The sequence below is a fragment of the Eptatretus burgeri genome, chromosome 2 (genome assembly GCF_056783735.1).
Source record: "Eptatretus burgeri isolate ZD-2024b chromosome 2, Ebu_testis_v1, whole genome shotgun sequence".
NCBI lineage: Eukaryota > Metazoa > Chordata > Myxini > Myxiniformes > Myxinidae > Eptatretus > Eptatretus burgeri.
The window spans coordinates 81,121,308-81,146,634 of NC_140962.1; the positions used below are offsets into that span (position 1 = coordinate 81,121,308).

At 45.6% G+C, this 25,327-nt stretch overlaps 2 protein-coding genes across 5 annotated transcripts in view; one reads left to right on the plus strand and one right to left on the minus strand.

Moving 5' to 3' along the window:
• MLH1 (mutL homolog 1) overlaps positions 1-9,423 on the minus strand; it is a 150,029-nt gene extending 140,606 nt beyond the window's left edge. Inside the window, exon 1 of one of the 4 annotated variants that reach the window (XM_085870022.1) lies at positions 9,305-9,423. The gene's annotated coding sequence lies outside the window, so the exon portion shown is untranslated. Of the gene's footprint in view, positions 1-7,385; positions 7,529-9,218 lie in introns of those variants that run through there. The other 3 variants (XM_085870021.1, XM_085870024.1, XM_085870023.1) reach the window with 3 other exon arrangements.
• A 15,088-nt stretch (positions 9,424-24,511) lies between these two features.
• LOC147032414 (ubiquitin carboxyl-terminal hydrolase 17-like protein C) overlaps positions 24,512-25,327 on the plus strand; it is a 69,994-nt gene continuing 69,178 nt past the window's right edge. Inside the window, exon 1 of the mRNA XM_085870044.1 lies at positions 24,512-24,547. The gene's annotated coding sequence lies outside the window, so the exon portion shown is untranslated. The remainder of the gene's footprint in view (positions 24,548-25,327) is intronic.

Consider the following 25,327-nt stretch of genomic DNA (forward strand, 5'->3'; position numbering starts at 1 on the left):
CTCCAGCCTGGACAGGAAGAAGGGAAAAAAGAATTCCAAAAAGGGCCACACGTTGACTGCGACAGGAGAGGAAGTCAACGAGCCATGAGTGGAGATGGCCTTGTATACGACAGGAAGAGAGTTTGGTGAGCAGGGCAGGGTGCCAGACCGTGTCAAAAGCACACGGTATGTCTAAGGATATGGCTCTGATTTCATGTTCGGCAACGAGTACCTCCATCCATTGTTAGGAGAGCAGAAGCAGTATATCCCGGGTCAAGTGACCTGGTCTGAAACCAAATTGATGATCGGAAATCAAGCCACTGGAGAAGAGGAAGGATTTAATGTCTGAGTGATGCTGGATTCCACAACTTTGCTGATGATTGGGAAAAGGCTGATTGGTCTGTCGTTGCAGGGATCTGTTTTTGCACCTTTTTTGTGTAGGGCAGTAATGTTTGCTGATTTCCAAGCAAATGGCAGATGACCTTGAGCAAATTAGAGGGTGAATCGAACAGAGAGAGGGTGAGCAAGATCAGAGAAGCAGGTTTTTAGGACACGTGGGCTGGTGCCGTCAGGACCGGTTGCAGAATGCGAGTCGAGGTTTAACAGCAAACTTCACTTTGTTATGAGAAAAGGACACAATCCAGGGACAGTTGTGTGCGACTGCGTAAGGTGGGTACAGAAAGGGATGGGTTTCGGACACAAGATTTAGCTGCAAACACCGAGTTTAGGCATTCAGCCTTTTCACGTGCGGTATCAGCAGTGCGGCCATTTGAGGTAAGAGAGGGGATGGAGGGGGAACATACACCAGAAACAGATTTGATTTGATGCCACCAGGATTTGGAGGAGGAAGAGAGGTTTGAGAGTTCAAACTTGAGCTTGGAAAGATGTTGTTTTCTGGCTCTCCTGAGGGTAGATACACACTTGTTCTGAGCTTCATGGAAGGAACTGAGATCACCCTCAGTTTGGTTTGCTTTCCCCGAGTCAAAGGCAAGTCGTTTCAGGACAACTGCCTTGCCACAAGCTTCAGTGAACCATGGGCGGGAGGAAGAGTCGGAAAACTGAAGACAAGAGGGGATAACTCTACACATGACAGAGAGAGAGAGAGCAAGTTACTTTGAAAGAATTCCCAGGATGAGTTAATGTTGGAGAAAATTGCGATTTCAGTCAGGTCAGGTTCGATCTGTGACCTGCTACAGGTACCATGTAAACCTGTACTAACCTGTTCCATGGTCGGGTTGTCGGCGACTAAACCGTCTCCCCCCACCAGGTTTTCTGGTGAGGAGGGTGTTTGGATATGGACACCCAGCAGGATTAAAAACAAAACCTGTCAAAGGGCGGAGGAGCTCCTTGTGAGCCAACAGCCATCCATATCTAATGCCCAACTGTGTCTGCGGACGTCCTCCTGCAGTTGGGTTACTTCTTATTAGGAGGTTGGTGGCAGGATTTGCACTCCGGCCACCGTAAAACCCTTCATTCCGCAAAACGCAAAAACGCAAAAAAAATCTGAAAACCCACTCCGTGGGAGTACCTCCTGTGCAGCTTCCCTTCGCAGGGCAGCTCACCGGATGACGGGATTGGGGCAAAGCCTTCGGGACCCCCAATCTTTGATGATAGGAGGGAAACCACGGGGTAACATACCTGGGTCAGATTGCGGGAGAGTGTGTCGGAGTGGTGCTGAGGTGTCGTCCACCAGACGGCGGTCTCCTTGGGTTAACCTGAGGCGGTCCCTGGAATGTCCTATCCCTAAGAGAGGATGATCACCTGTCTCTGTTATCATCTGAGCTCAAGCATTTGGACATCGGGATTGCAGCTCTCTCTGAGGTTCGGAGACCGGATTGTGGCGAGATAATGGTGGGTGGTTACACCTACTATTGGTCTGGTCACTCTGATGGTTACCATACCCAAGGAGTTGCTGTAGCTGTGTCCAATAAGCTGACCCCAATGATAATTGAGGTAACATCGGTCAACGAGCGTATTATGAGATTAAGGATTCGTCACTCCATAGGTGTCATTTCCCTGGTCTCTGTTTATGCTCCGACTGAGGCGAGTGATCTCACCGTGAAGGATGCATTCTTCGCCACACTCGAGTCTGTGGTTGATCAGTGCCCCAGACGAGACACACTTCTAGTCTTGGGGGATTTCAATGCATCGACTGGAACTGATAGGGACGGTTATGAGGTGTGTGTTGGTCCCCATGGGTCAGGAACTATGAACCAGAATAGCACCAAGTTCCTTGACTTTGCAAGAAGTCATGGACTTAGGGTGGCTGGTACATGGTTTCAGCACCCACAAGCTCATCGCTGGACTTGGTATTCCAACGCTGGCGGTGTGGCAAAGGAGATTGACCATGTCCTCATTGACGGTCGTTGGAGGATGATCCAGAACTGCAGGGTCTACCGGAGTGCTCAGTTCCTCAATACTGACCACAGGCTTGTTGTAGCAACTCTAAAGCTGCACCTTAAATCCTGGAGAATGGTACCATCCCAGCCTAGGCTGGATGTTGCCAAGCTCAGGGATGAGAGAGTAGCTGAGGAGTTTGCGAAAAGGCTGAGTGGACACTTGGGTGGTCTGGGTGCTTTGGGGTGTCCTGAAGAGTTGTGGAGCGCCTTCAAGACCACCGTCCTTGATGTTGCCGGTGGATGCCTTGGAGCTCACCGCAGGGCAAAGAAGAATTTTGTCTCTCAAGGGACACTGGATACCATTGACCAGAGTCGCAGGGCCAGGCTGAATGGCAGAGCTGAGCTGTTCAGGGAGCTGAGGCGTCAAACTGTACGTGCACTGAGGGTGGACAAGGAGGCCTATGTGCGAGGAATCTGTGAGGGGGTAGAGCATCACCTGTGGACAGGTGATTCTCGTCCCGCTGAGAGGGGAATTCGCGCATTACGTTCATCCAAGCCCATCCCTCGGAGCACTGCAGTTCGAGCAGAGAGTGGTAGGCTCTTGACAGAGGAGTCTGAAGTGAAGGCCCGCTGGGCCGGTTACTTTGAGCGGTTGTACCAGGCTGATCCCCCAGCTGTCGAGTTGGACGTCAAGGGTGTCACAATCCCTGTTGCTGACCCTCGAATCAACTGTGGTCCACCTTCGCTTGTGGAAACACGGGCTGCGGTGAACCAGTTGAAACGGGGCAAAGCTCCAGGGATCTGTGGCATCCATGCCGAACTTCTCAAGGCTGGTGGAAATGCTGCACTCGTGTCGTTGCATGCAGTTTTGTGCTCTGCCTGGAACACAGGCATCATCCCAACTGACTGGAAGAGGGGCCTTTTTGTCCCTCTCTGGAAAGGGAAGGGTGATCGACAAGACTGCAACAACTATCGAGGGGTGACGCTGCTCTCAGTGCCGGGCAAGGTCTTTGCTCGGATAATTCTTGATAGGGTTCGCCACCATCTGCTTGAGCACCAGCGTCCAGAGCAGTCAGGCTTTACACCAAAGAGGTCAACGATTGACCGTATCCTTGCACTTCGTGTCCTCACCGAACGCAGACAAGAGTTTCGGCAGGGGCTGCTTGCAGCCTATGTTGATCTCTGTAAAGCGTTCGATTCAGTGAATCGGGATGTCCTCTGGAGGATTCTTGGTCTTCGTGGGGTGCCACCAAAACTGATCGATCTGATGTCTGAACTCTACTCTGGTACTGAGAGTGCTGTGAAGTGTGGTGGTACCATCTCTGACTTATTTCCAGTTGTTACTGGAGTTCCTCAGGGATGTGTACTTGCCCCCACACTTTTCAGCACTTGTATGGACTGGATTTTATGGAGGATGTCGGAGAGGTCAAGTTGCGGTGCATCGTTTGGGAATGTCAAGATCTCGGACCTTGATTTTGCAGATGATGCAGTCATCTTTGCGGAGACTATAGACATCCTCTTTGGGGCCCTCGAGGTGCTGAATGAGGAGTCGGAGCCGTTGGGATTACGGGGTTTCTTGGGTCAAAACTAAGATCCAGGCTTTCGGTGACATCTTGGATGCTGCTGTCCTGTCTGTGTCTGTTTGTGGTGAGGATGTTGAGGTCGTGGAGAGATTCACTTACCTTGGCAGTGATATTCATGTCTCTGCTGGCTGCGAGTCAGAGGTCAAGAGACGTCTGGGTCGGGCCTGGGGAGTCATGGATTCACTGGATCATGGGGTGTGGCGCTGCCGGTACCTGTGCGGGAGGACGAAAGTCCGAGTCTTCAGGTCCTTGGTACTTCCAGTCTTGCTCTATGGGTGCGAGACTTGGACTCTGACCAAGGATCTGAGACGGAGACTTAATTCCTTTGGTACCAGGTCTCTTCGGAGAATCCTTGGCTATCGCTGGTCGGATTTTCTGTCCAACGAGCGGTTGCTGAGAGAGACTCGGATGAGATTTGTTACCTGCATAGTTCGTGAGTGTCAGTTGCGGCTGTATGGACATGTAGCTCGTTTTCCTGACGCTGATCCTGCTCACCAGATTCTCTCAGCGAGGGAGTCTCATGAGTGGAGGAGGCCAGTGGGCCGACCACATGCCTCATGGTTGCAGCAGGTTGACCATCATCTCAAGGAGATGGGGATGGGCCTGGCATCCGCCTGGGGGGTGGCCAGACAGAGGCCCCTGGAGTACCGGCGGAAAGTGGACGCAGCGACGCGCTGTTCTGGCACATGCTCCCATACCTGACCTGACCTAAAAGTTGCGATGGGAGACCAGTTTCGAAGTTTGATGGCTGTTTGGCGACCCTGCCAGTCAGCCTGAGTGAAATGCCAGGCTCGTCGGTGCCGAGGTGGATCTCTGATAACAGCCAGAGAGATGTCCAGTTTGACAAGGACGTGGTCAGAAGAACCGATTGGAGTGAAGAAAGAAGACAAGATATTTTCAGGGAAATTTGTCAAAATCAGATTCAGAAGAGATCGAGTACCATTGGTTGAGATCCAGGTCGGGAAGTTGACTGATCAATTGATTTCGTCACAGTGAGTCACAGAAGTCTTTTGCTGAATTACCATGACAGGTGAGAGAGGTACCCACACCTTGCCAACGGGCATGATGACAATTGAAGTCACCACATATGAGGAAAAGAGAGTTTGGATGAGAAGATAGAAGTTGGTCCATGTTTTCGGATAGTGAAGTGTAAATGGAGTAATCACCGTTTGGTGGACGGAACAGTACACATATAAACATGAGGTGGGAGTGGAGGGGGAAGCCGTAGCCACAGGTATTCCTGGGGGTGTGGGGGAGTGAGGGCAGCCCATGGAGAGTGAGGAATCGTCTTTGATGAATAGAGCAACTCCTCCACCAGAACGAGGGTCAGGTCTGTCATAGAGGAGGGAGTAAAACAGGGAAAGATACTCAGGAATCAGAGACGTCTTGAGGGAGAAAAGTTTCTGTTTGGCAGATTATGCCTGGTTTGTCAGTGGCAACCTGTATGGAAAGATGTCAGGTTTGAGCGAAGACCCCAGATATTAGAGGTCAACACTGTTAAAGAAGAGGGAGGGGAGGGGAAGGGAAGGACAAGGGAGGAGGGGGGGAGGAAAGGAGAGTTGTTGAAAGAGTGTGGGGGTTGTAGAAAAGCTGGAGGAGGGGGCCGGATGAGGAGGAGAAAAGGCTGTGGTGCTGGGGGAGAGGGGGTCAAGAGAGAGGGCAGAAGGCAGTTGAGGATTTGAGGAGGTAGAGTTATGAGATGGAGGTGAGAGGGTAGGGGAAGGAGGCAGCTTTGTGGATGAGAGGGGGAACAACTTTGAGAAAGGCGAGTGAAGGGGGTGAATGGTGGGAGAAGGGTGAATGGGGAGAGTTGAGGGAGAAAGTTGATGGGGGAGTTTTGGGGAAAGGTGAGAGGGAAGCTTGGAGGGAGAAGAGTTTGATGGTTGCTTTGAGAGGGAGGGTGAGAGGTGTGAATTGGCACTGAAGTTGGAAAAAAACAATTGTTGATGGAAAGTGAACACTCAAAGCAAACTGGGGTTTTTTAATTCTTCGGGCAGAAATGCAATTAAAGACATTTCTTGCTTGATGCAATAAAGGTGAATTAAATGAATGGAGAGAAGAAACACGGCAACAGTTGGATTTTTTTGACGAGGTATGAAGGAGGTGGAATTGACAGAAGTCTTTTGAAATCGAAAGAGTAGTGAATTATGGCACAGTCATGAAAACCACACGTGTGAAAGAGGAAGATGAAGCAGGCCAAGAGATCATTATTATTATTATTTTTTGAGAGAGTTTTCAGAAGATGAGGTAATGGAAAGGTTGGAGAAAAAAAAAAACTCGTGAGGTGAATGGTGAATTTGGATCTGTAAACGCAGAGGGTGGAAACAGATCGCGTGGTTACGGGAGAAGCACGTGGCAATGGGAGGTGTATAGTCAAAAGTGACTTTTTATTTAGTTATCTTTAAAAAGGATTGTGTAAAATTCGGAAAAGGGAAGGTTGAAGTAAAATCGTGGAGGTGTACGGTGAATTTGGAACTGTAAACGCAGAGTGAAGCTGATGGGTCCATGAAAAGTATCAGGAAGAGGGTTGAGAGAGACACGTGGCTACAGGAGGTGAACAGATCGAAAGGATACAAGGAAAATTATTACAAAAGAAGAAAAAAAGAAAAAAAAAGTCGCTAACCGACTCGATGCTCTCATATGTCCGTATGTCAATTAAATTGAGTAATTTGGAAGAAGAACAATTTGGTGCCGATTGCTTTATGATTAACATGCATCGCGGTAAGCCATGCTGACCTGTGCATCTCGTTTGTGGAACTTAACAGTGCCATTTGTTTTGTTGCAGTGAATCGACACGGAAGAAAGGTCATTGTTGAATAAAGACACGAATTAAAGAAGTGACATCTGCTCCATCAGTGATCTTTTACAGCAGCAGTGAAAATAGACGGGGTGATCAACAAAGTTACAGGCGGGGTGTGACGAGCGTCTTTGAAGAAGCAAGAATACCCTTTACACTTCTGACCCCAGCGAGGTAACCCAGGATACGCCTTAAGACCCCAGAGAGCGAGGTGGCCGAGGATGCGTCTGACAAAGGATATAATGAAATAAGGTCGTTAATAATTATCTTCAAATGGAGTGTTTGAATTAACCCAAACACCCAATTTTCACTTTTGCACTTCCTTGGAGTTTTCTTAATGTGTATGCAAAGTTTCATGGTTTTGGAGTTATGCAGGACACACACACACACACACACACACACACACACACACACACACACACACACACACACACACACACACACACACACACAATTTTATCTGGACTTGAAAGGTCCACCTCCCTGGTCAATCCTGACCCACACACTGCCCCCACACTTCACCACCCTCCCCATCCCCTCGCTCAACTTCTCAGGATATGGAACAACTGAAAACATCGATTTTCTCACTCCGGTCACAAAACTGAAACTTCAGTTGGTCCATATTTTTACAGAACCTCCACATCATACTCTCAGTGATAGTTCCTCTGGAACAAAAAAATAATTCACCTTCTCAGCCACTCTCTAATCTTCTTTGTCTTCTCAAAGCATTTGACTATTAATAATGTTAAACTTTCTATGGGTTCTTCAATTGATGTTGACGATATCTGATGTCGTCCTCATGTTCACCTTGTCCATGGGAACAATCCAAACGGATCAGAACGTCTCAATGTTGTTCCTGCACGGAAACGGTGCTGAGGTGGACTGCACGGAAACGGTGCTGAGGTGGACTGCACGGAAACGGTGCTGAGGTGGACTGCACGGAAACGGTGCTGAGGTGGACTGCACGGAAACGGTGCTGAGGTGGACTGCACGGAAACGGTGCTGAGGTGGACTGCACGGAAACGGTGCTGAGGTGGACTGCACGGAAACGGTGCTGAGGTGGACTGCACGGAAACGGTGCTGAGGTGGACTGCACGGAAACGGTGCTGAGGTGGACTGCACGGAAACGGTGCTGAGGTAAATTGCACGGAAACGGTGCTGAGGTAAATTACACGTAAACGGTGCTGAGGTAAATTACACGTAAACGGTGCTGAGGTAAATTACACGTAAACGGTGCTGAGGTAAATTACACGTAAACGGTGCTGAGGTAAATTACACGTAAACGGTGCTGAGGTAAATTACACGTAAACGGTGCTGAGGTAAATTACACGTAAACGGTGCTGAGGTAAATTACACGTAAACGGTGCTGAGGTAAATTACACGTAAACGGTGCTGAGGTAAATTACACGTAAACGGTGCTGAGGTAAATTACACGTAAACGGTGCTGAGGTAAATTACACGTAAACGGTGCTGAGGTAAATTACACGTAAACGGTGCTGAGGTAAATTACACGTAAACGGTGCTGAGGTAAATTACACGTAAACGGTGCTGAGGTAAATTACACGTAAACGGTGCTGAGGTAAATTACACGTAAACGGTGCTGAGGTAAATTACACGTAAACGGTGCTGAGGTAAATTACACGTACACGGTGCTGAGGTAAATTACACGTACACGGTGCTGAGGTAAATTACACGTACACAGTGCTGAGGTAAATTACACGTACACAGTGCTGAGGTAAATTACACGAAAACAGTGCTGAGGTAAATTACACGTAAACAGTGCTGAGGTAAATTACACGTAAACAGTGCTGAGGTAAATTACACGTAAACAGTGCTGAGGTAAATTACACGTAAACAGTGCTGAGGTAAATTACACGTAAACAGTGCTGAGGTAAATTACACGTAAACAGTGCTGAGGTAAATTACACGTAAACAGTGCTGAGGTAAATTACACGTAAACAGTGCTGAGGTAAATTACACGTAAACAGTGCTGAGGTAAATTACACGTAAACAGTGCTGAGGTAAATTACACGTAAACAGTGCTGAGGTAAATTACACGTAAACAGTGCTGAGGTAAATTACACGTACACAGTGCTGAGGTAAATTACACGTACACAGTGCTGAGGTAAATTACACGTACACAGTGCTGAGGTAAATTACACGTACACAGTGCTGAGGTAAATTACACGTACACAGTGCTGAGGTAAATTACACGTAAACAGTGCTGAGGTAAATTACACGTAAACAGTGCTGAGGTAAATTACACGTAAACAGTGCTGAGGTAAATTACACGTAAACAGTGCTGAGGTAAATTACACGTAAACAGTGCTGAGGTAAATTACACGTAAACAGTGCTGAGGTAAATTACACGTAAACAGTGCTGAGGTAAATTACACGTAAACAGTGCTGAGGTAAATTACACGTAAACAGTGCTGAGGTAAATTACACGTACACAGTGCTGAGGTGGACCACACGCGCTTTTCCTTATTTTGCTCCAATAATCGCAGCACCATCACTCACCCGCTCAATCCACCCCACAAACCCTTCCACCTGTTCCAATCGACCAACAGAGCTTTTGCTTCGGTGAAGAACGTCACAAAACTCACCACCGTGAAGCGATTTGCCGCTTGGCCATGAAAAAACAAATTACCGCCAAAAGGTCCGTCCGCCTCTTCCTCTTCAACAAATCATAATCGACGTTTCCAAATGCAGCAGTAGATTTTGTACAAATAAAAAGAATGACTGCACAAAGGTACAATCAGTGAGGAAAGCAAGAAGCTGAACAAATCAACCTTTAATCAAAAGATAAAGTTGCTACTGCAAATTATATTGCCATGGACATCAGAAATTGAATCAAAAAAAATAAAAGCGACAGAGTATTCATTGGAAGGAAACTCAGGAGAGCTCAAACCTCCATCAGGCAATGTCTTATCCACAAGAACAAATTGGACACAAAACATTTAATGAAATATAATTTATTTTTGTGAGGGCCACATCTAGAATATTGTGTACACTTTTGGTCACCATAATTTCGGAAGGACATAAATGCCATCAGGTCAGGTCAGGTTCGATCTGTGACCTGCTACAGGTACCATGTAAACCTGTACTAACCTGTTCCATGGTCGGGTTGTCGGCGACTAAACCGTCTCCCCCACCAGGTTTTCTGGTGAGGAGGGTGTTTGGATATGGACACCCAGCAGGATTAAAAACAAAACCTGTCAAAGGGCGGAGGAGCTCCTTGTGAGCCAACGGCCATCCATATCTAGTGCCCAACTGTGTCTGCGGACGTCCTCCTGCAGTTGGGTTACTTCTTATTAGGAGGTTGGTGGCAGGATTTGCACTCCGGCCACCGTAAAACCCTTCATTCCGCAAAACGCAAAAACGCAAAAAAATCTGAAAACCCACTCCGTGGGAGTACCTCCTGTGCAGCTTCCCTTCGCAGGGCAGCTCACCGGATGACGGGATTGGGGCAAAGCCTTTGGGACCCCCAATCTTTGATAGGAGGGAAACCACGGGGTAACATCCCTGGGTCAGATTGCGGGAGAGTGTGTCGGAGTGGTGCTGAGGTGTCGTCCACCAGACGGCGGTCTCCTTGGGTTAACCTGAGGCGGTCCCTTCAGGTGGGTGCCTGGAATGTCCTATCCCTCTGTTATCATCTGAGCTCAAGCGTTTGGACATCGGGATTGCAGCTCTCTCTGAGGTTCGGAGACCGGATTGTGGCGAGATAATGGTGGGTGGTTACACCTACTATTGGTCTGGTCACTCTGATGGTTACCATACCCAAGGAGTTGCTGTAGCTGTGTCCAATAAGCTGACCCCAATGATAATTGAGGTAACACCGGTCAACGAGCGTATTATGAGATTAAGGATTCGTCACTCCATAGGTGTCATTTCCCTGGTCTCTGTTTATGCTCCGACTGAGGCGAGTGATCTCACCGTGAAGGATGCATTCTACGCCACACTCGAGTCTGTGGTTGATCAGTGCCCCAGACGAGATACACTTCTAGTCTTGGGGGATTTCAATGCATCGACTGGAACTGATAGGAATGGTTATGAGGTGTGTGTTGGTCCCCATGGGTCAGGAACTATGAACCAGAATAGCACTAAGTTCCTTGACTTTGCAAGAAGTCATGGACTTAGGGTGGCTGGTTCATGGTTTCAGCGCCCACAAGCTCATCGCTGGACTTGGTATTCCAACGCTGGCGGTGTGGCAAAGGAGATTGACCATGTCCTCATTGACGGTCGTTGGAGGATGATCCAGAACTGCAGGGTCTACCGGAGTGCTCAGTTCCTCAATACTGACCACAGGCTTGTTGTAGCAACTCTAAAGCTGCACCTTAAATCCTGGAGAATGGTACCATCCCAGCCTAGGCTGGATGTTGCCAAGTTCAGGGATGAGAGAGGAGCCGAGGAGTTTGCGAAAAGGCTGAGTGGACACTTGGGTGGTCTGGGTGCTTTGGGGTGTCCTGAAGAGTTGTGGAGCGCCTTCAAGACCACCGTCCTTGATGTTGCCGGTGGATGCCTTGGAGCTCACCGCAGGGCAAAGAAGAATTTTGTCTCTCAAGGGACACTGGATACCATTGACCAGAGTCGCAGGGCCAGGATGAATGGTAGAGCTGAGCTGTTCAGGGAGCTGAGGCGTAAAACTGTACGTGCACTGAGGGTGGACAAGGAGGCCTATGTGCGAGGAATCTGTGAGGGGGTAGAGCATCACCTGTGGACAGATGATTCTCGTCCCGCTTACAGGGGAATTTGCGCATTACGTTCATCCAAGCCCATCCCTCGGAGCACTGCAGTTCGAGCAGAGAGTGGTAGGCTCTTGACAGAGGAGTCTGAAGTGAAGGCCTGCTGGGCCGGTTACTTTGAGCGGTTGTACCAGGCTGATCCCCCAGCTGTCGAGTTGGACGTCAGGGGTGTTACAATCCCTGTTCCTGACCCTCGAATCAACTGTGGTCCACCTTCGCTTGTGGAAACACGGGCTGCAGTGAACCAGTTGAAACTGGGCAAAGCTCCAGGGATCTGTGGCATCCATGCCGAACTTCTCAAGGCTGGTGGAAATGCTGCACTCGTGTCGTTGCATGCAGTTTTGTGCTCTGCCTGGAACACAGGCATCATCCCAACTGACTGGAAGAGGGGCCTTGTTGTCCCTCTCTGGAAAGGGAAAGGTGATCGCCAAGACTGCAACAACTACCGAGGGGTGACGCTGCTCTCAGTGCCGGGCAAGGTCTTTGCTCGGATAATTATTGATAGGGTTCGCCACCATCTGCTTGAGCACCAGCGTCCAGAGCAGTCAGGCTTTACACCAAAGAGGTCAACGATTGACCGTATCCTTGCACTTCGTGTCCTCACCGAACGCAGACGAGAGTTTCGGCAGGGGCTGCTTGCAGCCTATGTTGATCTCTGTAAAGCGTTCGATTCAGTGAATCGGGATGTCCTCTGGAGGATTCTTGGTCTTCGTGGGGTGCCACCAAAACGGATCGATCTGATGTCTGAACTCTACTCTGGTACTGAGAGTGCTTTGAAGTGTGGTGGTACCATCTCTGACTTATTTCCAGTTGTTACTGGAGTTCGTCAGGGATGTGTACTTGCCCCCACACTTTTCAGCACTTGTATGGACTGGATTTTAGGGAGGATGTTGGAGAGATCAAGTTGCGGTGCATCGTTTGGGAATGTCAAGATCTCGGACCTTGATTTTGCAGATGATGCAGTCATCTTTGCGGGGACTTTAGACATCCTCTTGGGGGCCCTCGAGGTGCTGAATGAGGAGTCGGAGCCGTTGGGATTACGGGTTTCTTGGGTCAAAACTAAGATCCAGGCTTTCGGTGACATCTTGGATGCTGCTGTCCTGTCTGTGTCTGTTTGTGGTGAGGATGTTGAGGTCGTGGAGAGATTCACTTACCTTGGCAGTGATATTCATGTCTCTGCTGGCTGCGAGTCAGAGGTCAATAGACGTCTGGGTCGGGCCTGGGGATTAATGGATTCACTGGATCATGGGGTGTGGCGCTACCGGTACCTGTGCGGGAGGACGAAAGTCCGAGTCTTCAGGTCCTTGGTACTTCCAGTCTTGCTCTATGGGTGCGAGACTTGGACTCTGACCAAGGATCTGAGACGGAGACTTAATTCCTTTGGTACTAGGTCTCTTCGGAGAATCCTTGGCTATCGCTGGTCGGATTTTGTGTCCAACGAGCGGTTGCTGAGAGAGACTCGGATGAGATTTGTTACCTGCATAGTCCGTGAGCGTCAGTTGCAGCTGTATGGACATGTGGCTCGTTTTCCTGACGCTGATCCTGCTCACCAGATTCTCTCAGCGAGGGAGTCTCATGAGTGGAGGAGGCCAGTGGGCCGACCACGTGCCTCATGGTTGCAGCAGGTTGACCATCATCTCAAGGAGATGGGGATGGGCCTGGCATCTGCCTGGGGGATGGCCAGATGGAGGCCCCTGGAGTACCGGCGGAAAGTGGACGCAGCGACGCGCTGTTCTGGCACATGCTCCCACACCTGACCTGACCTGATAAATGCCATGGAGAGGGTTCAGTGCAGAGTGACAAGATTGATTCCTGTCCTCGCTCGACTCAGCAATGAGGAGAGGCTGAAGGAGACAGGGCTTTATACACGAGAAAGGAGGCGGTTACAAGGAGATATGATAGAGATGTTTAAGATAATGAAGGGTGCAGACAAAAAATCTGATCAGTGGACATGAAGCTTATCTGGGCCATGTCCAAATCCATCCATCCATTGAGACCATACTCTGTGGAGAACATTCATGCCTCCTCAGCACTCTCCTTGGCTATTGGGCACAATCCTGAACAGATCACCACTCCGACACAGGACACCAGCAAGCTGGCTGTGGCACTGATTTTGCCAACCTCAGAAGGATGGCAGGCAGAGTCAAACCCACCTGGAATAGTAATTCAACAGGAAAGTGGGATTTGAACTCAAGATCCTAGGTCCTCAAGCCCACCACCCTCACTGTTGAGGTCATACCAAGCACATGTCCTCATGTTGTCACCCAACTTGGGAGCATTCAGACAGGTGAGTCTGAAGAAGAAGATTTCTGAAGGAATTTACACGGCTTTGTCCAGAAGAATTATTCAGCAAAGTCGACACTGGAAGGACCAGGGGCCACAGCCTGAGAGTAAAGAGGAGGAGAGTTAAGATGGCGGCTTCATAACCTTTTTCAAAGCCAAGCTTCTCTTTCGATACAACTCTGACATTTCTTTCATTGACGTTTCTCAGTGCGTGAACACATGGATAACCAACACAAATCAAGTTTAGACCACGACCTGTGACCATGTGTGGAAAGGAACACTAAACAGGTGTGCCTGCGGTGTGGGGTGTACTTGTACCCCACTAATAAGCCCTTTCTGTATCTCAGTCTGTGTTGAGGAAATGGGTATAAAATGAACAGGTAGTTGTGAAAGGTCAGTGAAGCTACCTATGGTCAGTGCTGCCTGGATGGCTTCACACACTCTCCTCACAGATCAGGTGTTTGTGTTGTGATTCGGACAGAAAACATGGCCGCCGACCACGTTCCCCTGGACCGCCTTCCACGACCAATGGGCTGTTGATTGTGCTGAACATCAGCGTGTCTGAGCTGGTCATTCGCTGCTTGAGATACAGTGGCATTTTGTTGTTGAGGATCTTGTTACAGGTCACTGACAGTCATCAGGACCTGAGTGGCTCGAAGTGTAACTTATGAGAGGCCATTGAACTGCATGGAAGACTGGAAGGATAATGGCGATTCACGGTGTACACTTTCGTGTCGCCACCACACCGCCCTTCTCCACCCGCATGCCGCCATGTTGCTCGGCCCAGTGAATGATTCAGCGCCACCCGCATTCCGTTATGTTGATGTGAGAAAGTGTTCACTTCGACGTTGACTTTCAACTCAAAATGAATCTTCAATATTCAAGATCTCCCAAGAATTTATCACGCAAGTCGAAATAGATCTCCAACGAGTGGGCTTCCCAAGATGGCGCTTGGTGGCGACAAATTCGCACAACGGATAATCTTTCCAGTCTGAAACAGTTTTCAGAACGGTATCACGTGACAGGCACGGAAACTTAACATTGCACTATTTTATGTTCATCCGCACGGCTGTGTCACTCACTTCATAATGTATCCTTTCGTAATAATACACAAGGGGACCTATAATCTGCGATAAACGAGTATAATTACGAATACACCACATTTCTTAACAGTGATATCGTTTGTTTAGGTATCTGTCGTTATAAATATCACACGAAGTTGATTGTTAAACAAAAGATCCGTCGGCAGTTGAACAATTTAATGTTCCTTTGTTGTCGTGTTGCTAAGCAACCGAATGAAACAAAGCTCGACTATGCTTGCTCGGTTCAGTTCTGTTCATTTTGACTGAGCGATTGTGACGCTTTTTAGAGGCTCTCCAGTTTTGACTCTGACGAGCTTATTTTGGACAAGTATCCATTCATTTTAACTTCATCAGCAGGTGAGGGGGCACCGTGTGTGTGTGTGTGTGTGTGTGTGTGCGTGCGTGCGTGCGTGCGTGTGTGTGTGTGTGTGTGTGTGTGTGTGTGTGTGTGTGTGTGTGTGTGTGTGTGTGCGTGTGTGTGTGTACACGGTTGTTTTAATTCGTTTTTCCGAGTGCCGTTCTAGTTAACTTTGCCACCCAAGGTGTACGGCGGTTATGTTTTCACCCTTGTCTATCTGTCTGTCTGTGTTTGTCTGCTGTTTGTCTGTGAGCAGGATATCTCAAAAGGTTATTTACTGGTGTAGACAAAACTTGGTGGACAGGTTGGGTGTGTGACAAGGATGAATTGATTAAATTTTCGTCAAGATCCGAATCCGGATCCGGATACGAGAACTATTAAATTTTTTAAGTGATTCTTCACCATTGAGAGACTTGGTCAAAAACCAGACATCGCATGATATCTCAAAAAGTTATGGATGAGTTTTGACAAAACAAAGGTTGACCCCACAAAATAGGTATTTTACTCTCTTCTCCGAAACTACACACACGATTTTGATGAAACTTGACCACAACCTTCATCATGTGTGATGTACCAAAGTTTGGCATGGCATAAAAATATCGGGTCTAAGGGGGTGTGCAGGGGGTTTGAGCCCCAAAGAGTAACTGTTTGTCCTGATGCAGGTGAGCTTTACGATGTGCAATCCCAATTTTTTAATTATTTCCAAATCGAGTAAACTACAGAATGAGATAACAGTCATATTGTGAGTAGGGTAATATATTGGACTGATTGTCATTTTCATGAAAGAATATGAGTCGAGTCCCTGATCGTGATTGAGATTACGATAGTCGTTTTGTTTTTAACTAGTACGGGCCCGGAGGGGCGGGCCCGCAGGTGAGTGCCAGAATGTGCAGCCTCTATCTTTCTCTCTCTGTCTGTCTCTCTCTGTCTGTCTCTCTCTGTCTGTCTCTCTCTCTCTCTCTCTCTCTCTCTCTCTCTCTCTCTCTCTCTCTCTCTCTCTCTCTCTCTCTCTCTCTCTCTCTCAAACCTCGAAAAGGCACATCCACGGGTCCCCAGCAATATTCATGGCAAGTTTCAATCGTGCAAAAGAAATAATAATAAATAAATAAATAGATAAACATTCATTGTGATGTCATTCGTGATGTCATAGCACTGTGTCCTGTCAGTGGTCGACAGATAAATGGCCGTAACTTGGGAACCGCTCGTCCGATTAATATCAAACCTTGAAAAGGCACATCTGCGGGGCCCCGGAAATATTCCTGGCAAGTTTCAATCAGATCGGACCGTCAATCGTGCAAAAAAAAAGCAAATAAATATATAAATAAACATTAACTGTGACGTCATTCGTGATGTCATAGAACCGTGTCTTGTCATTGGTCGACAGATAAATGGCCGTAACTTGGGAACCGCTCGTCCGATCGATATCAAACCTCGAAAAGGCACATCCGCGGCTCCCCGGCAATACTCCTGGCAAGTTTCAATGAGATCGGACCGGCGGTCATCGAGAAACGGCGGTCGCAGACAGACAGACAAACAGACAGACAAACAAACAGACAGACAAACAGACAGACAGACAGACAGACAGACACACAGAGATTGCTGGAATTATAGATAGATATATTTGCGATGCTGATCATGATTGGGTCGAGACCATGATCATGATCGGATGACAGCGTGATCCTAATCGGGTGAAGAGCACGCTGGTAGTGATTGAGATATTAATTTTGATAATTTTTTTATTTCTGGCTTTTTTTCCACCTCATTCACTTTTTATCTCTGTTTTCCCTGTCTAATAACATCACCGATGAAGCATAAATCAAATCTTGATAATGTGCTGGATAAACAATGCCAGAGGTGCGTTTTCCTTTTGACCCACGTTGGGTGATCTGGACAAACTGGTGTGTTGTCCAAATGATATCGCGATATCATGGTGTTCACGCCCAAAATATGATTGAAACATTTGGGTTTTGGTGTGTTTTATGTTTGCAGATGATGATTCGAACGGGGTCTCTTCCAATTCAAACGGATCCACCAGTGGAAATCTCACTGCAGTGGCAGAGAATTAGGGATGTTGGTTTGGGTCTCAGCAACTTAGGAAACACATGCTTTGTCAATGCGACTCTCCAGTGTCTATCGTACACACCACCCCTAGCAAACTACCTTCTGTCAAAGGGGAATGGCAACGACTGTAAGTATCTCATTCTGTTCGTGGAACCACAGTTCCAGTTTCTCCATCCTTCCTGCAAGCTGCAACCATAACATCTTTACTTCCAGTCTCAATATGATACACGCAGAGCTTGCTTATCGATGACCCCAAGTGGTCTACTTGGACGGTTTACCTTCATGGCCTTGAATGGCACCGTTATTAAACCTTTGTTGTTTTCATCACGTGCAGGTCAACACTTCTCATGTGCACTGTGCATGATGCGGTCACACCTGAACAATGTGTTCTCGGACCAAGAGATCTCAGTACAGCCATGGGCCTTCATTCACAGACTCCAAAGTGAGTACAATGTGTGTCCGTGAGAGTGGAAGACCATTTGTATTAAACAGTGTTTCGAAGAGTTCTGTGTGCACGATATAGCACTAGCTCATGTGTTCTCTGTTGAATTGTTGAAGGAAGATTTATATTGATAAGGATGTAACTCCATGCATTGCAATTTACGAGTTACTACGATTGTGTTGTTGTCCTTTTATCGTAATTTACTACTACTCCGTTGTAGTCCTAGATATAGCTCCATTCCAGGGGCCACAGTCTTAAAGAATAAGAATCAGAAAGTCAGGTCGAAGGTAAGTTAGGGGTCTTCGACTCAGAGCATGGAATATGGTCTCCTTGGAAAGGTAGTGACACCAGAAACATGAGACAGATTTAAGTTGGAATTGGATAGGACCTCGACGCATTTGGGATAGAGGGGTCCATAGACATTGATAGGACTGGTAGATAACTTCGGTATTTACTGTTGATGGGTGCCCAGGATAGGTGAAGTGTGTGAGATGGTTTTGAATTAAAATTAATATGCTGATTGTGTTTGTTCATTCCCCATCACACAACTGCCTTTATCCCTCATAAAAAAAAAAACAAAACAAAACGAAACAATGAGAATTGAAGAGAAAAAAAGCCACTCTGGAAATGTCCTGGTGTTGCCCCACTGCTCGCCCCATCTTCCTCACCTCCCCAACTCCCCACCCCCACCACCCACCAGTGAAATTACGTCCATCAATTGAGAGATTTAATTAATTGGGTGTGGACATCGCACAGGCATGATGGGCCAAATGGTCCCCCTACTTGGTTATAATCTCAGTTTTCGGGTTTCAAAAGGTGGAATGGATTTCTCCCAGGATTCTCACACCTCCGTTTTGGGAACGAACCACGATTCGTGGACCAAGCTGTAAAGTTATGTATTTCTCCAATTTTTGTTCCGAGGGTTCTTTTCAGGATCGTCACTGAACACTGGATAGCTGACAACTGGAGTTCCCTTGTGTTCAAGCAAGTTCCTTCAACATCCAGTATTTACAAGTTTACACAACATGTTAATTTGTTAACTGGGACTCAGGGGTTGTTTGCACAATGCAGTTCACGGTTCACGACCTTCTCCTCAGTGACCGTGGTCGGAGGCAGGAAGGGCGACTTGAAGTTCTTCCTCATTGCATTCTCTCTGGGGATCACAACGTTTGTGTATTTATTCGGAAATGAAGGTGATTTACCTTATAAAAGGGTTCATTGTCCCCGTCGAGATGTTTAATGTGGATTTTTCTGCAGTTCTGTGGACATCGACGTGTTTGCGACGTTTTGGGATTTTATTTTGTGTCTTCGACGTTTAATTCATGAGTTCTTCTTCTTTTCATTTTGCTTTTCCTTTCCACGTTTCAGGCCTCAAAAATAACATCGTAAAATTTTTCCCAATGTTGACAAAACTTTGAGAAATATCTTGTGAAAAGGGCAAGGATAAACCATTGAGGAACCTGAGGAACACAGGAGGAGGCCATTTGGCCCATCTTGCCTGTTTTAGATGAACACCATATTAATTAAATATTTTATCAGCTGATCGACTCCTCAAGAAGGGGAAGAGATGCAGCTGCAGGGTCAGGGTGTTCTATATACAAAGTTGAGGCTTGTGGAGGAACGAGAACATGCAGAACAGATCAGTAAACGTAACAAGAAAAACAAGAAGTTGATACTTCAAATCTCCTGCCTTTTGAGTGGTTGTGTCACACACACACACACACACACACACACACACACACACACACACACACACACACACACACACACACACACACACACACACACACACACACACACACACACACACACACACACACACACACACACACACACACACACACACAAACACCCCACAAAATATACCACACAAAACAAGTCCTGGTGAGGGTGTGCAATCTCTGATTGCTCTTTTTAAAATTATGTAACACACCAGTACACAAGCACCACACAAAACTCCACAAACACCATAAAAAAACTCCACAAGCACCACACAAAACTATCAGAGGATCTGCAATATCTGGTTGCTCTTTTTCTTGTTCTCATTGGACCCTCTTCACTCCTCAGCAACACTGAATCCTCAGATGAATTTCGAATTATGTGGAATGAATGATCTTTTCTACCCTCGTAATGGTTGCAGCTTGTATATTGCAACATTTCGATGAATTACGAATTTTCCGAAGGAACTTTTTTTATTCATAACTGAAGAGAACAAACTAAACACTGTTACAGTTGAAGGATGTTACATGTCAGTAATACCTGCAAAAAAACATGTACAAATCCAAATTCACTGGTTGCAAAGTGTTCAGCCCCTTAAACCAGGACTTGGTGGAAGCACCTTTTGCAGAAATAACTGCTACGAGTCTTTTTGGGTAGATCACTACCAGCTTGGCACAGTGAGATGATGAAATATTTTCCCATTCTTCATGTGAAAATTGCTCTACTCCTGCCAAGTTTGGTGTGGATCGTCGATGGACTTTAATTTTCAAGTCTCACTATCAATGTTCAATTGGGTTCAATCAGATCTTTGACTGGGCAACTCAAGAACATTTATTTTCTTCTCATTCAGCCACTCCAGTGTGGCTTTAGCTTTATTCTGCAGATCATTGCCCTCCTGAAATGTGAATCCCATCCACAGTTTCAGATTCATGGCTGACTCAAGCAGGTTTTCATCAAGGGATCTCCTGTACTTTGCACCATCCATTATCCCTGCTATCCTAACAAGCTTGCCAGTCTGTGCTGATGAAAAGAAGCTCCATAACTTGATCCTGTCAGCACCATGCTTGACAGTCGGGATGGTGTTGACTGAGTAATGTGCAGTGTTAGGCTTGTGCCAGACGTAAGACTTTCAATTTGGACCTAAAAGTTCAATTTTTGTCTCATCTGACCCCAAACTTTTTCTCCACACGTGTGCAGTGTTATTTAGATGCTTTTTTACAAACTCAATACAAGCTTTGAGATGCGTTTTTTTCTTCTTCTCAGTAATAGCTTCTGGGTAGACCTGATCTGGGTAGATTCTGGGTACGTTGATACGTCTTGCATTTCTTCATTAATGATTTCACTGTACTCAAACGGTCAATGAGTGACTTTGAAATCTTCTTATAACTCTCTCCTGAACGGTGCTTCCCCACTATTTTATGTCTGACTTCTTTAGAAAGCTCCTTGGTCTTTATGTTCACCTTGTTGGTTGAACAAGTGAGTTGCACCTTAACTGCAACTGAACTGGGGGTGGGGTGGGGGCTTTAATCAGGGAAGGCTCAAAATCACCTTGTTCTCCTACACTTTTCATGCAATTTCATGTATCCAATGTCAAGAATTGTCGGTTTCTGTGCAAAAGGCATAAAATTAGTATATTGCATAACTAATTATGCAACATTGAGACAATTTACAAGATATAAAAAAAATATATTTTCAAGTTCATCAGACCATCGACGACCAAGATCTGGGAGGGGGGAGGGGTTGTGGGGGGGTGCTCGAGACAAAATAATCTTGCTCATTTGGGGTTAAAACTCCTTCGATAAGTGGGGGAGTTTAATTTTTAAGTTAAACCACTGATAGCATGCAGGTGAAACCGATTTCACTTATTCTGTAACCTGGTTAACAAATAATTTCCTCCTGAGGTGATTTAGAGTTAATTCGGAAAATGGTTTGAATACTAAGGTAACTGACAATCATCTGACTTTCTCTGTTAATCGAACTTGGTTACATTTTATCTGGATTTTTTTTTGGCTTTATCACTTTGGAGTAGTTTGTGAAGATAATATATTAAGTTTGATTTGAAAACGTCTTGAAATAAGTTCAGGTGGCATCAAAATGTGAAAACTTTGGAGGGGGGTTGGTTGAATGCTTTTGCAGGCCACTGTGGTGTTTTGATATATTTATTTATTTAATGAAGGAATTATAAAATGAATGTGAGTATGTCTATTAATTACGTAGTTTGAATGTGAGTTGGACCATGCTACGTCTATTAATTACAGACTGTAGTGTATTAATTACTTATTATTGGACCTTCACTACATCGATAACTTATGTCAATTGATTATGGGCTATTGACACATGCCTAAAATACATTTAGACCATTCGAGCCTTTTGAAGTTTTAAGACGCTTGATATGCCTTTAGACCCTTTAAACCCCTTGACCCTTTTGACCCATTGACCCTATTTAGATCTTTTAGAACTTTTAGACCCATTGATATTATTTTACAGCTTTTAAGACCCTTTAGACCCCTTAGACTCCTGAAGACGTTTACATCCTTTCGACGACTTTGGACATTTAGTCCCTCTTTGGACCCTTTCGTCACGTTCGACCTCTAAGATCTGTAACTACTGTTTAAACATACCCTTTAGACCTTTCAACCCTTGAGACCTTTGAGATCTATTGACCTTATAGACCCCTTGACCCGTTTTAGCTTTTAGACCGCGATGACCCTCAAGAACCCCAAAATCCATGAGAACCTTTGGAACCCTTGGACGCTTAAAACCATGTGGAACCTCTAGGTCCTGTTAGACCCCTAATATCTCACCAGCCCTGTTATAACCCAAGATCATTTAGATCCTTCTTATACTCTATATATCCCGTGAGAACCTGAAGACACTGCAGACTCTATCGACTCTGTGAGAATCCTTGAAGACCCTCTCGACCCTGTTGGACTCTTTAAACCCCAAAGACCCCGAAAGGCTCTAGTAAATGCCAGAGATGCTATCAGACCCTTTGGCCTGTAGTTATTGTTGGAATATACCCTTTAGACCCCAAGACATTTTCAACCCTTTGGACCTTTTTACACCCTTGAGATCGCTCAGATCCCTTGACCCTTTAGCCCCATTTTGACAATTTAGATTCATTTGGACCCCTTCGACTCCTGAAGACAGTTGCACCCTTTAGACCCCTTGACCCGAAGTCCTTTAGACCGATTGGACCTCTTTAGACACGAACTACGATTTGAAAAATACCCTTTTGATTTTTAGACCTCTTAAGACCCTTGAAGACAAGTTTTGACCCCAATAGACCATTTGTACTACTTTGACTCAATCTTTAGACCTTTACACTCCTTAGACCTGTTGACCAATTTGACCCCTTTAGATGCATACCAGTCAGACATCTTTGGAGTCTTCTTGCAAAATCCAGACTGTAATTTTTCTCATCAAGTTATGCGCAATCTCCATCCAATCCAGAGGTTGGGTACACTTCTCGGTTGAAGAGAAATTGCACATTGTGTCACTGAATTAGTTCACCAATCAAAACCTTGAAGCATATTGTTTTTGAGGTTAAAAGGGTCAAAGGTCAAGGTCACACATCTCCACTTTTCATGCGATGGACTTAAAATTTAAACAGGGTTTGCATATTGGGTCACTAAAGCCTATTGTTTGAGGTCAAAAGGTCAAAGCTCAAGGTCACATGAAATCATCAACTTTCATGCTATTGACCTGAAATTCGAACAGGATTTGCATGTTCAGTCACAGACCTGGTTCACCAAAAACCAGAATGATAGATTTAGTCTTTTTGACATCTCACCGGTTTCCATGACAACAATTTCACCCCATTATTATCAAGTGGGCCTTTTGTGAATTTATTATTACCATACCTCAGTATGATATTTCACAATATCAAGTTGAAATTTACGCAGCTTATTTGTTCGCTTCTTTGCACAACTATTGTTGATTTAGATTTCCCAAGTATCATGCTATTCATGATATGTTTGTTACTTACGAACTCCAAAGATTTCATAAGTATATTGATGACTTCCGTTTCTGTTTGTTTGTTACTTCCGAAATCTAAAGATTTCGTAAGTATATTGATGACTTCCGTCCTCTGTTTGTGTGTTTGTTACTTCCGAAATTTAAAGATTTCGTAAGTATATTGATGACTTCCGTTTTCTGTTTGTATGTTTTTTGTTTGTTTTTTGTTTGTTTGTAGGCATGATAACTCGAGAATGGAAGAAGCTACCAATGTCAAATTACACCTCGTGATTCAGGAGGGTGATGGCTCGTGCTGATTAGATTTTGGTCAAAATCGGTCAAAGGTCAAGGTCACAGTGAGGTCAAACATCCAAAAAATAATAACTCGAAAACGGAAGAAGCTACCAATGTCAAATTACACCAGGTGATTCGGGAGGGTGGTGGCTAGCGCTGATTAGATTTTGGTCAAAATTGGTTCAAGGTCAAGGTCACAGTGAGGTCATATATCCAAAACATTCGATTTTTGATGGTTTGGTACTGAATCATCGTAGAAACTTCTGGTTTGCGTCGCTACCTTCTCGAGAGACAGCTTTTATTAGACAAGGTCAGAGGTCAAGTTGACGATTTCGTAAGTACCAGTCTATGACTGCTTGTTTGTTTATTTGTCGGCACGATAACTCGAGAATGGAAGAAGCTCCCAATGTCAAATTACACCACGTGATTCAGGAAGGTAATGGCTAGTGCTGATTAGATTTTGGTCAAAATCGATCAAAGGTCAAGGTCACAGTGAGGTCAAATATTCGATTTTTGATGGTATGGTACAGATAACTCGAGAACGGAAGAAGCTACCAATGTCAAATTACACCACGTGATTCAGGAGGGTGATGGCTAGCGCTGATTAGATTTTGGTCAAAATCGGTCAAAGGTCAAGGTCACAGTGAGGTCAAACATAATTCCGTAAATTCATGTGGAGAAATGGAGTATTTTTGCTTCGCTCGACGTTACGAGTTCGTTTTAACTTCGATTTTAATTTTGTCTTCGGTTTTTGCGATCGCTTAGGACGCTTAAAACTCGGTTGTCGAAATTCTGGTAAAAATCGGATGTTTCGGAGACGTTTTAAGATTGTATAAAAAATATCTCACTCGACGCGTCATGGCTCGTCCCATGATGCAGTGCGCTGGAGCAGACGCGTCGTTGATCACGTAAAGGTTTTCCGTGTGCGCGCTGACGGTGTTTTCGATAAAGATGGTGTTAAAAAGTCATTTTTTTATCCCAATAAAGGTTATCGTAGCATGCCTGACTCGCTGAGTCGTCGGATTATGTAAAGATTGTTGGTGGATGGCTGAATATTACGGTTTTATGACTTTGATAAAAGAATATTAAATAATTGCGTGGAGAAATGGAGATTTTTGCTTCGCTCGACGTTACACGAGCTCGTTTTAATTTCGATTTTAATTTTGTCTCTGGTTTTTGCGATCGCTGAGGGCTCTTAAAACTCGGTTGTCGAAATTCTGGTAAAAATCGGATGTTTTATGAGATTTATGTCGGGTGTCATATCTGAGGCTAAACTGAAGATTATGCTAATGAGGGGGATTGTAACACACGGCATAACGCGCTCGTTTTAAAGTCAATTTGCATGTTAGTCATATCTATGTTTGGGACAGTGCATGTTGAATCAGATTTCACTGACAACTTTAAATTTTATTGACATGAGAACATTTAGTAAACTGAATGTTCATTCCAACAAAATAGATATTTAATTTCCAATACATTATGAGTAGTTCACAATATGTGCTGTTTGAAAATTGCATAGTCTATGCCAAATGTCAATCATGCATCGGTTGGCTGCTGCTGCCATAGAGATGAGCTGGGGTGAGTTAGCAATTGCAGTTGAGAAATGTGTTGAATCCACAGCATGTATTTTCACATACAAGTTTATAGATTAATTAAAAGTATAAGATAAATTAACTTGTCAACTTGAT